General features: G+C 37.8%; 1 protein-coding gene across 2 annotated transcripts in view; it reads right to left on the bottom strand.

The window, feature by feature from the left end:
* The window catches only part of Pla2g4a (phospholipase A2, group IVA (cytosolic, calcium-dependent)), a 134,719-nt gene extending 124,270 nt beyond the window's left edge, over positions 1 to 10,449 (bottom strand). For both annotated transcript variants that reach the window (XM_013521775.1, XM_005375092.2), the window contains exon 1: positions 10,348 to 10,449. The gene's annotated coding sequence lies outside the window, so the exon portion shown is untranslated. The remainder of the gene's footprint in view (positions 1 to 10,347) is intronic.
* Between the last annotated feature and the right edge of the window lie 1,279 nt (positions 10,450 to 11,728).

Here is an 11,728-nt window from a genome sequence, read left to right as displayed (position 1 = left end):
TTTTGGTTTTTCTCCGGTACCAGGAACCGAACTCACGACCTTGCGCTTGCCAGGCAGGCGCTTTGCCGCTGAGCTAAATCCCCAGCCCCTATTCTCATCATCTTGAAAATGCTCACAATACAAAGTTGTAAACCGAGGCCTAAAGAATAAACAAACCTAGCCAGGTCCCCTCAATTAGGGAAACAGCTGAACATGTCTCTTCCAATCATGTCCTTTTTCCTTATAACCCACCACACACAATAAAAAGGAATAATCAAAATAAAGCAGGCCGCATATACATTTTAGCTCAGCCATAACTTTGTTACCAAGTTATTACTTGGTGACACAGAAAAGGCTCAATATATAAATTGGAGGGAAATGAAAAATTGAATTTGTCTGTATTATTGGTCAAAAATAGCTTTAAAAGAGTTACTTTTACTCCTTATACTTTTCCAGGTTTGAACCATAGTCACAAGTTGTTTGGTCACAAAATTAAGATTGTTTGTTAAAAAATTCCTTTTCACACACAAACTATCATGGAATAACATCATATTTACAGGTGTCAAACATATAAAGTTCACCAAAAAAAAAAAAAAAATCAAGGGCCGGGTATAGTGGCACACGCCTGTAATCCCAGCACTCGGGAGGCTGAGGCAGGAGGATCATTGTGAGTTCAAGACCAGCCTGGGTTACAAAGTGAACTCAAGGCCAGCCTGTACTGCATAGCAGGATGCTGTCTCAAAACACACACACACACACAAAAAAAAATATGTTCAGAGAACTGTTTCAACTCTGCAGCTTTCTCCAGCCTGAAAGTTTTGCAAACGTGCTCCCCTAGGAGCATTTGTGCTCCACTCCCTTTTTAATTGCTGTCTTTTTTGTGACTGACTCAAGATTGCCACAGCAGGGAAAGCCCTATTCTTTCTCTAGGAAAAACAATGCAGGGGAAAACCTCCAGCAAAATCATCTTACTGGATGAAAGTTTTCCTGGGAGCCACGTGTTATTTGGGGATGTAGTAATCAGTATTCTGGATTTCCTTCACCTCCCAACCAGAGCACTAACTATTTCAGACACTTGGTGAGGTTTCTCTAGTAGTTTAAAAATATGGATGTTGACTATGACCTTGGAGTGGGGTGAATGGACAGAACAGTATAACTGGATCTGCGGAAGATCAGAGGAGCTGTAGAACCACTGTATCAGGCACCACTGCGATAGCATCCCACAGGTCCATGAAGGAGAAATACATCATTCTTTTCTAAATATTAGAAATGTGCTTCTAGATCCTGTGAATGGCAATTCACTTTTAAATAAGTAATAAATCCAATCTTTCATAGGATTGAGAACTCTGTATTCAAAAAGTATGCATTTGAGAGGAGGATCCTTGGGAGTTCTTAATTTTGTTTTGTTCCATGCTTCTCCTCAGACTAGAGAAGCCGAAGGGAGCCTATGATATAGCATGATATTTAAAACTCATGAAATAAAAGCACCAGATTATAAAGAAAACTAAATCTCATACAATATGTAGAATTATGGCAGTCAGGAGATATTAAGTGCTATTTCTGTATGCTTCAGAGACTTAAAGCACATTTTCTCCTGTTTCTGTGGAGTAGATCTACATAGTTGGAAAATTTCATATAAAATTTTTTAATTTATAAAAATAGAAATTGATTTCTCACAGTCCTGGAAGATGGGAGGTCAACGCACCAGCTTTCTCAGCTGCCAAGATGGCGCCTTGTTGCTGGGTCTGCCCCGCGGGGGAAGGCAGAGATGCAAAAGGTAGCTCCTCTTCACAGGGGCACTGCTCTCGTTCACAAGTGGGCGCCCTCAGGACTTAATTATTTCCCTGTCTAACCTCTTCATATGGCATTATGACTAGCCTGGGATACAAAATGAGCTCAAGGCCAGCCTGAACTGCACATGGAGACCCTGTCTCAAAAAGAGAAAAAGAAAAAAAAAATTAATACGACATTATCACCTTGGGTTAATTTACAACATACAAATTTAAGAAGAGCACATAGATTTAACTACACTGCTGCATCATCACTGGATCCACTGGACGGTTGCAGTGATCTATACTAGTGAAGTTGTAATCTTTCCTTAATTTAAATTTTTATTTCTATTAGTACATGTATGCAGTAGGTAATGATTACATTCATTGTGGAGAGTTAACTCATGTACATAACACATCTTCATTCTTTTTATGTCTCCTTCCCTTCCACCCCCCAAGTCTGTTATAAAATGTTTGAGGACAGAGTAACTTATAGTCCCTAAGGGGTAAAATAATAGAAAAGAAGCTCTTTCTGTGTTACCTACCTCTGCTAGCACCACAGTGAACTTACACATTATTTACAGTAAAGACAGATCGAAGTGAACTGGAAGTACTGTCACTTGCTCCAAAATACAAAATTATTATTTCCCCAATCTTGGTCAACAAGCTGGAGAACTGTCCCAAGAACATTCAAAAAATCTCTCAGAAAGTTTTGGTTGATGAAATACCTGCTGATGAGTTTTTTGAAAATAAAAAATGAGCAAAAAAGACTCTCCCTTCTTTCAGACAGAATTAGACAGGAGGAAGTGAGATAACTGTAGCTAAACCACTACTTAACAAATCTGGACAGAGCTAGAAATAACCGGCCAACGGGACCCCCACAGACTCACTGCCCCCAGCAAGGGAAGAGCCTGGCTTTGATTAGTTAGTGCAAAATGAAAGCACTTTCATCCTAAAAAGGATTTATGAGAAATGATAATGGACTTAAGAGAAAAGAAGCACTTTTTAGCTTTAAAGAAACACAAGAACCAATATTTCAATAATATTACTTTAGTCCTTGGAAAGATACCATTTTGATTATGATAACCAGCTGCTCTGTAAATGACTGAAAAAGAAGGAAGTGACTGCGGGTTTATTTCCAGTTGAAGAAAGCACACCCTCACCGCAGGGTTATAAGAACAGCCTTGCTGTACTGGCCTACTATTACTACTAATTGTTTTAGACATCTCTACTTTATAGGGCTTTTTTAGGAATTTTTATTTTATTTTACCATGCCAGAGATGGAACCCAGGCCTCATGCATGCTAGGCAAGGGCTCTGCCATTGAGTTACAGCCTCACCTTTATATCATAGAATTGTAATAGTTCCAATTTTCTAAAACCTTACCTTGGTGGCACGGTAGCATGCTCTTAAGCACTCAGAAAGCTGAGGCAGGAGAATTCCAAGTTCAAGGGGAGCCTGGGCTCTACAGTAAGTTCAAAGCTAGCTTGAACTACACAGCAAGACCCTGCCTACAAATGAATGAATGAATGAATAAATAAATAAATAAATAAATAAGCAAGCAGCTCTTATCTTGAGGGAGTATTAATGCGCCCTCAGGAATGTGGGGAAACAGACCAAAGTCTCAGGGGTGGCCTAGACGCCAGGCCCAAAAACTTGGCTAGGAATCAAGTAAGGCAGGGAGGCAAACTATTAAGCATTCAAAACTCCAAAGGACAATAGTAACAATTCTACCAACAAGGACTTTAAGAAAACAGATTCCAAAATGATGGCTTCTCAGGGAACAGGTAAAGCCATTTAGATTCGCTGATGTGTAGAACAGGCCTAGCAACTGGCAAAGTAATGACTCCAACAAGTTTGAAAAAGAACAAACGCTGAATTCCTGCCTACTGGAGCTGCAAATCAAGCCAAGCTGCGACTACTCCCTACCCGTCACCAACTGCCTTACAGAGGGCTGCATTCTGTACAAGCTTAGGGAGTTCTAGCCTTTGTATTTGAGGCATTATTTTGGTTTTTGGTTTGGATTTTGCTTAGTGCCCTGGTTCATTTTAAGGGTTTCCAGCATTTTTTCCAAAACAAAACAAAAACAACTCCTACTCAGAAGAACGTAACCTTCCAGCTGTTTTGCACCTAGCATTTAAACACGGCTGGAGGAACCATGGAACCCGGCAGACTGGTTTCATTTTAGGTTCACGTTCTCATAGCCTACAGAGGCGCTCCACACCAGCAGGCATCGCTCTGAGATTCTCTAGCGAGCTTGGTTCCCACTCCAGAAAATGACTCTGCTCCTTTCTCTCCCTCAGGTTCTCACCCCGCCCCACACCTCCCCTTAGCTTGTGACCTCATCTCTGTACAGAGAGAAAATAGAAAGTACCAGAGGGAAGCTTCTCAGCTTCCTACATCAACAAATCTTCAAACTACTGTACATACGCACTTGTGGGCTCCTTCTCCCTGTCACAGAGAGGTGGTTCTTCCTCCTCCTGGAAAAGACCGGGCCCCACGCAACGCTCTCCGTGTGGAAGATCTCTCTGCTCTTCAGCAGCCCTAGGCTCACAGCCACCACTTTCTTTCCTGATTCAGACGTGCCCCATTTCCTATCCACATATTAACCTCCGTGTTTCTTCTGGACCTGCTTCCCCGCTGTGAACTCCTGACACCACCCTAATTCCCCACTTTTCTGTCTAATTTCTCAATTGCCTCTTTGTTGACTCCTTTACACACGCTGTGCTCCTGGGAGGTCTTCTGGGCCCCACTACCCCAGTTCCATTCACTCCCATAGGACTTCTCATCCCCAGTCTCCAGGCTGAAATTCTAGCTCTGGGCCCCATGTTACTCTCTGTTATGGAAGCCCATTGGCCTGTTATCTCTTGGTTTACTTTTTGGTCTCCTCCAACTGGGAATGAATTTTACCTGCTTTGTTCTTTCAAGGAGGTCTGAATGTAGCACAGTGCCTATCGCGTTGTCAGCACTAATTAAAACTTACTTAATAAAAGAAAGAATAAATGAACACAGCCCATTGAGCAATAATTTTTGGAGGAGAGATAAAATTCTTACATGAAAACGAAGAGTACAAACTAAATTGCTTCATACAAAGTCTGTTCTCTTTTTAAGAATTAAAAAGCTACATCTTCCTCTTTTCTAAGCATGCTACACCTATGAATAAAATGGGATATAAAAGTTATTTTTCTCACAGGAACTTGTCATTGATACAAGCGCCTTACACTCACTGTGATGATGAAAAGTGCAGAAGTTTAAATTATGTTTAAATTATGTTTTGATTGACAAATTTGCTAGATTGGTTATATATTAAGTATTAATATATGTTAATTATATTTTTAGCAATACATGCTTTATACTAACTAATTTACATTAACTATTTATATTAATGTATAAGGTATTAGGTATAATCAGTTCATAATTACCATGAATTAATTCATATGTATTATCAATATACATTAATACATATTTTATTGCATACTAGTTTATAACATTAATATTTTGTTAATATGCATCATAACCTTATGTTAAGAAGACAGGTTATAAGGTATATTAATGTCATGTATTAATATATGAATCAACAAAACCAATTTACCAATCTAGAATATAATTTAAACAGATAGTAATAACTTCTGCAAAGATTGAGAGTCTCAAAAGTTGATTCTTTCATTGTTTTCATTGTTAACAGAGGCATAGTTACAGATAGTTATAAAGATGAAAAAAAATTCCATGTAGACATTGTGAACATATCCCTATTGGTTTTCATCTCAAGAAATAAGTACCAAGCATGAAATTATAAGTAACTTTCTCATGGCTTTGTAATTATGTCTTTAATTAAACAAGCAACCTTTTTCAAATTAGAATTTCTTTGCTAGGTGTGGTGGTGCACATCTGTAATCCCAGGACTTGGGAGGCTGAGGCAGGAGGATTGTTGGGAGTTTGAGGCCAGCCTGGGCTACAAAGTGAGCTCAAGGCCAGCCTGAACTGCATAGTGTCTTTTTGTCTCAAAAAGACAAAAAAAAAAAAAAAAAAAAAAAATAGAATTTTTGCCATGACAAATTCCCTACAATGTGTTAGTAGCATCCTCTAAAATCAGGACTCTAACCATGCTTGGAAGTTATTATCTGAACATGTGTTATCTCTGTACCCTGAATATACAATGCTATGACATGAACTATAGAAATTGCTGTACTGATTTCTCCTTGATATCTCAGGTGATGACCTCCACCAATTTTAAATGTATCTGCCCTTCCTCAAGACATTTGCTTCAAAAAGGACTGACCCAGTAACTACAAACATCTTGAGGCTCTTTTCCACAAAGTGCTTTTCTCTAGAGTCTTACTTTTTTCAGTACTCACAATATTGTATCAAATACAGGTTCAACAAACATCACAAAATCAATTGCCTTTTCTATCTAATAAATTAAAAAATCAAGGCCTGAAAAAAATTTTAAGATCCCATTTTTCTGCCTTAAACTGTCCCAGGCCGGTACTACCTTTCCTAGAATTACAAGATCCAAGGGTTGGGAAAGAATATCTCTTTGCACATGAGACTAACAGCTCCATTTGCCACCTATGTACAACACTCAACCTGCTTGTTTTTCAAAGCTGTGGGCATAAACATGGGACCAATCAGAAGTGAGTCAGTTTGAAACTGAAATTCAGAAGAGCTTTGCTGATCTAATGGCAAAGATATACCCAGCAATCAAACCTGAGTGATTACAAACCATTTACTACAAAGTCATACATATGCGTATACCAAATTTATAACTAAAGTTACTGCAAGCTTTACTGCAAGCTACTTACTCGTTCAGAAAAACAAAACGATACTTTTTTTCTACAAATGATAAATCCAGATCAGAATGACCATTTTGATGCAAACATTTTATATCAATTGATAGGAATAGTAACAGCCAGAAGGAGCCATTGATTCTGAAGGTTACACTTAAAAATACATTCTAAGAAAATTCCCTATTGTCAACTTGGAAGAAAAACCTTTAGTAAAATCAATATTTCTTACTTGTTTTAAAAATCAGCCCTTAATCTATTTTATATCTTTGATAAGATATCACCATCTTTTATTTTCTTTACACAGGATATATCTATATAAAATACCACATAGTTCCACAAAACAATTCCAAATCATCCACTACCTTTTCAGTCATCCTCAAGTGTTTGTGCAACTTCCTCTATTCTGTCAATCAGTAACCAAGTTATAAAGGCAGAACAATTGGGTTATTATGGAAATGGGCATTGGGACAATGTAATTTCTGGACTTTCCTTTATAATTTTCTGTTAAACTGAGATGGCAGAGGCTTACAACTTCAATAAGAAACATCAAAATGTAGAATATGAAGCAATAAATGAATCAAAATATCAAATTAGTCAAAATGGAAATCATAAGGCCCAGACTAAAAAAAAAGCCATATTTTTTTTACCATCTCTCTTTTCACACCTGTAAAATGTGACTAGTAATAGTTGTTCTGCTAAATTGTGAGAATTAATGAAGCTCTGAAGCAGTCTTTGTATAAATGAAAAAGTACTTCCTAAATGGAGTATATTACCAGCTTTCTGAATTCATTAAATAAGTAGTTAAACTGGTTGCACATCTTTTACAAAACTGCTTATGGGAAGAAATGGATTACTTATATTGGATATTTGTATTATTTTGTGGTGTACACAGGGAGAGTTACACTGTATTTTTAAAGAATATTATAAGGCTGTATTAATGATTAATAAAAAGATTCACATAACAAGAGCAGTAAATATATTGCACATCCCTTTTTTCTTAGGCAGGTGATGGTGTCAAAAGATTAGAACAATATCTGCTGTAATTGTTTTCTCTCAAAGAACTGGTTCCCTCAGAGTCAGTCCTGGTTCCCTCAGCTGTTAACTATCCTGACAGTCAGCGGGTAGAAGATAAAGACTTGAGTAGAAGATGAAGAGCTGACCGGAACACACGTAAACACACGAATGCCTTGCCAGTTTCTGTCCTGATGAATAACTGACATTCAATAAATATTCACTAATCAAAGATGGGCATGGCACACATCTATAATCTCAGCAGTCTGGTAGGCCAAGGCAGAAAGATAACAAACTGGTACCCAGCCAGAGCAATTTAGTGACTGAGCAAGATCTTGTCCCAGCTGGGCGTGGTGGCACACTTCTGTAATCCCAGCACTTGGGAGGCTGAGACAGGAGGATTGTTGGGATTTCGAGTCCTGCCTGGGCTACAAAGTGAGCTCAAGGCCAGCCTGAATTGCAGTGATAGACCCTGTCTCAAAAAAAAAAAAAAAAAAAAGATCCTATCCCAGAATAAAAATATAAAAGACGGGCCTGGGGATGTAGCTCAATGCAAAAACCCTGGGTTCAATCCTTAGTACAATTTTTGAAAAATCACTGATTGAACCAATGGATGTAGGACATTTCAAAAAGAGTTGCTTCATGAAGTTTGCAGATAGTTTTTCTGTCTTTTCCTTGCATATTTTAATATTTAACAAAATTTGTAAGATTTGTCTTTATAACAAACAATGATATAAGGAAACATAATCATTATGGGAAATATTAAGCATTTTGGAATAAAAGTAGAAAATACAAATGTCCCATAATCCAATGAAAAACTTGCAATTTATTCCCCTTTATCATATTTCACTTACTGCATTCAGGTAATTTTAAAAAATCAAATGTTACAGAAAAAAGCAAGTCCAGTATTAAATGGCTGCTTATCATTAGAGTTGAAGTTAGAATCTAGGTCAGTTGGGTTCTAGGCAAGCTGGTTTGCACTATACAGAGATGTTGTTGGAAGTTCCAAACTCCCCAGGAAGAAGTGTCAACAGACACTGCAACATCCACTGTCAGGCCCTTCCTTACGTGTAAGTTAAAGTTGGTTTGCTAATTATCTCATATTATAAGAAAACTCCAGTGTTTGAACAAATCTCATTTTTATGGGACATAAATTACCTTTGGGGATTTATTAACTTGTTAAGATGTTTCTAAATGCGTGTGTTGGAAATCCACATGTGACTAATTCAAGGGATGGATCTAAGTTGTTACAAGATGTGTGAGAGGGTCAGTGATCAAAAAGAAAGAAAACAAAAGAAAAAAAGCAAGATTGAGAATTAGTAAAAAAATATAAAATCAGCATGAAAGCAGAGGGAAGAAGTTAAGGTAAATAAAAGGCATACAAAGGGGAAAGGAGGCACAACTGTCTTCCTCCTTTTTATTCCTGGAACAGTTTTAATATGTAAATGATTACGTTTAATGACTTTGCTTTCTAAGCAGCAGCACTAGAAAAGATAATAATTAGTTAGAAACAGACCTCAAATTACCTCTATGGTATAAATTTTATCAGGTGCTAAGGGGTCTGTTTAATAATTTTCTTTTTCCTAGTGAAACACAATGCAAAATACTTCAAAAGTAACTTACAAGGATAAAAAGAAGTAGTGTCTTGTCCCATAAAATATGTTCACCCTACAGGAAGTTTGTAAAACTCCTTTGAGCCAATGTATATCAAACACTTCTCTATGCATTGCACAATTATTGCTTAATTTAAAATTTAACTCTTTCAGAGCTCAGTGAAAATAAATACCTGTTTCTTGACTGGCAAGTTCTAAAGACCTTTGGGGTGTACTAACAGGTTTGTTTCACTGTATTTTCTGCAAATATCTCTTGGGCCAATATTTGAAATGTACACAATGAACAGAAATAAAATGCAAATCTTCCTTGTACCCAAATTATATTCGCAAATTCAACTTCAAAGTTGACACCTATGCAAATGGTATGCCTCAAAGTCTCCACCTGCCTTCATTTAACAAAAGCTTAAATCACCTCTTGTTCTAGTTTTTGAGGCAAAAAAAAATGTAATTATTTTTAAGACTAACATCATTATAAGTTGTAAGAGACTAAAAAAGGAATAGGTTCAGCCACTTCTTTCAAAACCAAATGCCTTTTTCCTTTGCTTCCTCTGAAATGAAATTACTAAAATAGTACTCATACTCAAAATGTAACTGTGTAACTTGATCAGATTTTTTCGAGAGTCTGGTTTGGAGCTGTTCTCCCATGTCAAGTAACCCAAGGGAGAAGTGAATCAGAAAAACTAGTCGATTTCATTTAATGTTTCAATACTGTTTCTCACATAGTGCAACACAGTAAATACCCAGCGATGCTGTGCATAAGTAACCAAAATGACTATATTCTTAAGTTAAAACACATGAGTCAACCAAGTCCGTTGCTAAAGGCTCTTAGGGCTGTCTAACAGCAGCTGCTCAAGTCCGGGGATCATTAACTAGTGGGTGGCATCACGTGGAACACAAAAAAGGGGCCACCTCGCCGCTCTCTTTAAATGCTAAATTCCCGGGCTCCCACTGAAGGGAACAACTTATCCTCGACTCCACCATGTAATTAGACCACGGAGAGCAAACTTGCACGGGTTAGAAAGACCCCGGATTCCCTGATCTGTGCATCATTTCAACTGCTGGGGCCACGCAGACTTAGAGCCGAGCGGTTTCCCCTGCGTCCGTCCTTCTTCCAAGTCAGCTACAGAGTAATAGCTTAGGGGAGTGGGAGAAAGCAGCGGAGCAGGGGAAGAGTAAATATATCGCTTACAGTTCCCAGAGGCACAAGAGAATCCTCAGGCTTCTGTGTGTCTCTAGCTTTCTGTCGGGATCCAAGTTCAGTCCGGACTTGGGCGAAGTCTTATCCCCCTAGTGGGAGGAGCTAAGCGAGGGGCTGGTCTCCTCCGGCTTTTGCGGAGGTTTTAAGGTGGAATTAAAGAGGAAGAGACGGAGAGCGCGTGGGCTGGTAGAAGCTAATATTTTAAATGCAAAATTGTAATTGTCAGAATCAGGCGTTTGAAGTAAGAAAACATGCTTAAATAATACTTAAAGAGGCCGGCCCTAAATGGTATGAACCATGCGTTTCTGCCTGAGTGTGTGTGTGTGTGTGTGTGTGTGTGTGTGTGTGTGTGTAGCTACATAATGCCCTTAAACTGTCAGTACTTTTTCTGTTTCCAAGCAAGAACACAATTGACAAGATAGTGGATGAGCTTAAACATTCTTGTTTTCTTTCAAAAGGTAAAGTTTATAAAAAAGCAAACTATAAAATATATACACATTAAAGATGGACCAAAAAATAGGGTTACTTTAAAAATTGAGTCTGTTCAAAAGGTTTTCCCCATACTCAAATGAGTTGACAATCATTTGTAAATGTAGGACTGTAGCCACTGAGGGACTGTGATAGTATATTGAGATTCAGAGGCTAAAAAAGTCACATCGGGTTGAATTGCAAATTTGCAGTGCAGAATGAGAGGCTTGCTAACCTTAACAGGGAGAAAGTGCTTCACATAAATTCCATAAGAACCCAGCAGAATTCATTCTTCCAACTGAGTAAGAGCACTTATTACCGCACTGGTTATATGTTATAGTTAGCTGTACAAGAAGAAAATAGATTTTGTTTCATGATGTGGGAAGACAAACTTTTTCACATTAGAAGACACACTTTCTACCTGAAGTCCCTAACATATTAGGAGGTCAGTAGATGGTTGTTGAGTTTGTTGTCCATGATATTGAGGTCAAATAAATCTTAAAACCAACCCTCAACTCACAAGGCCCTGGGATTTAGCTCAGTGGTGCAGTACTTGGTTCTGAGTTCAATTCCTGGTACACACACACGCACTATATATATATTTATTTCAACTCTCTATCTCCATTTTTTAAAAAAGAAATTTTATTTTTATGCCCCCTTCTAATACTAATATATGGAAATATGAAACTAATCAGATGTAAGGGAGAATGGATTCTAATTAGAATACATAGGCCATGAATCTTAGCTGTCATACTAAAGGCATAACTCTTTAGAGAGAGTGCTTATGAGCAACAAAAATATATTTTAAGATCTAAATATCTACCAGTAGCTTCCTGTACATCTGCATCAATCTTTTGACCTAAAAAGCAAAAAAAAAAATTTTTTAATGGATATGTTAGGTAGA

The sequence above is a fragment of the Chinchilla lanigera genome, unplaced genomic scaffold, assembly GCF_000276665.1.
Source record: "Chinchilla lanigera isolate Chin_1 unplaced genomic scaffold, ChiLan1.0 scaffold00005, whole genome shotgun sequence".
Taxonomy (NCBI): domain Eukaryota; kingdom Metazoa; phylum Chordata; class Mammalia; order Rodentia; family Chinchillidae; genus Chinchilla; species Chinchilla lanigera.
This window is presented reverse-complemented; position numbering and strand designations above follow the sequence as displayed.